We start from the raw sequence: 1435 nt of genomic DNA, 5'->3' as shown, positions 1-1435 counted from the left end.
GATAATTCCTCTTGTATATTAATAAAAAATACCTCTACCATTATCTACCCATCTTTACAGTTTTCATCAAGAAATAATTCATCATACAACAAGTGGTTGCTTAATAAGTTTATTGATTGTTAATTTCAATTTAAACCCTATTAAAGCTTTATTTGAAACTCTTCTAGTAAGTAGTAGTTTATTTGGATATTAATGATAACTAGCCTGATTGTGAGTGGGAAGAGGTAGGAAGAGGATTTATCATGTGAAAGAAATCAAGTAAGTTGTTGCAATGATTTTATAATTTAAGAAAAGCTCTTCCTCCTTACCAATCCATTAATCATTTAGGAATTAGTTTTGGTAAGTGTTGTAGTAATACTTCTTTGTACTCATTCATCAACTCGCTTTTAAATATTCAAGGACTGTATCAAGCCTAATGACGATCAGCCAATTCAAAGTAAAATCACAACTGAATAGATCTTCTCACGAATCGATTCATCTCAGGTAAGTGCTGTGTTAGTAATTAATAATCATCCTATTTCTCCACTACACTAAGTTCAACCATCAAAGGCTTTCACATTCCTCCTTCGGAAGTCATTGTTGTACTCGAATAATCAAAGGAACAACTCTTCAGTAAGTAATTATTTCAACTCTTTATGATTGATTGGTATCTCTCTGTATTTCCATCATTATCAATAGGTTAGATGATCATAGGTTACTTCATGTAACTACTCTACAATAGTAAGTATTAGTAGGAATCGTATTACTAACATGATTAATATCTTGAGTCCATCAATTTAAACAATATGAATATATACACTAACATGATTCATCCACAATGTAGGTTATATTGTTACAATTTCATTAGTTTGCTAATGTTACACTTTCACTTGTCCATTATTATTGTGGGTTATTGTTTAAGGTAAGTAGGTAGTAGTAGTAGTAGTATTGATGAATAATCCTATAAAAACCCTAGTTGGATTCATTGAAGAGATTAAAGCCTGTGTATGTTGGGTATGTTATAATATTGATCATGATGTTTAATCCTCTCTCTATTGGTATAAAATCTCTCTATTGTAGGAACAATTGGAAACTCTAACTCAATATTGAATGAGTGAGATTCATCTCTATTATGATTGTTTGTAATAATACTTTCAATCCGAGTAACTAGTATCATTTATCAACCCAATCGAACCTTAGCAGATTGAATTACAAGTAAGGATTTCATAAGCTTTGTAATAGTTCTATTGTAAATAGACAAACTCTATTGTAGAATACTATAACTATATTGAATTATTGTCAATGTAAGTAGTACATTCCAACCTCTCACATTACAATCATGTTGATTAGAAACTTGTTCAATAGTTGTTGTTAGTAGTAGTAGATGGATTAGTGGTTGACATTGTTCATTCAACTCGTCAAGTGGTCATTCACTAGTTGTTGTTAGTAGTAGATG

This window comes from Naegleria gruberi (assembly GCF_000004985.1).
Source record: "Naegleria gruberi genomic scaffold NAEGRscaffold_56, whole genome shotgun sequence".
Classification (NCBI taxonomy): Eukaryota; Heterolobosea; class Eutetramitea; order Acrasida; family Naegleriidae; genus Naegleria; species Naegleria gruberi.
The sequence above is the reverse complement of the archived record's forward strand: the minus strand, read 5'-3'. Positions refer to the sequence as shown.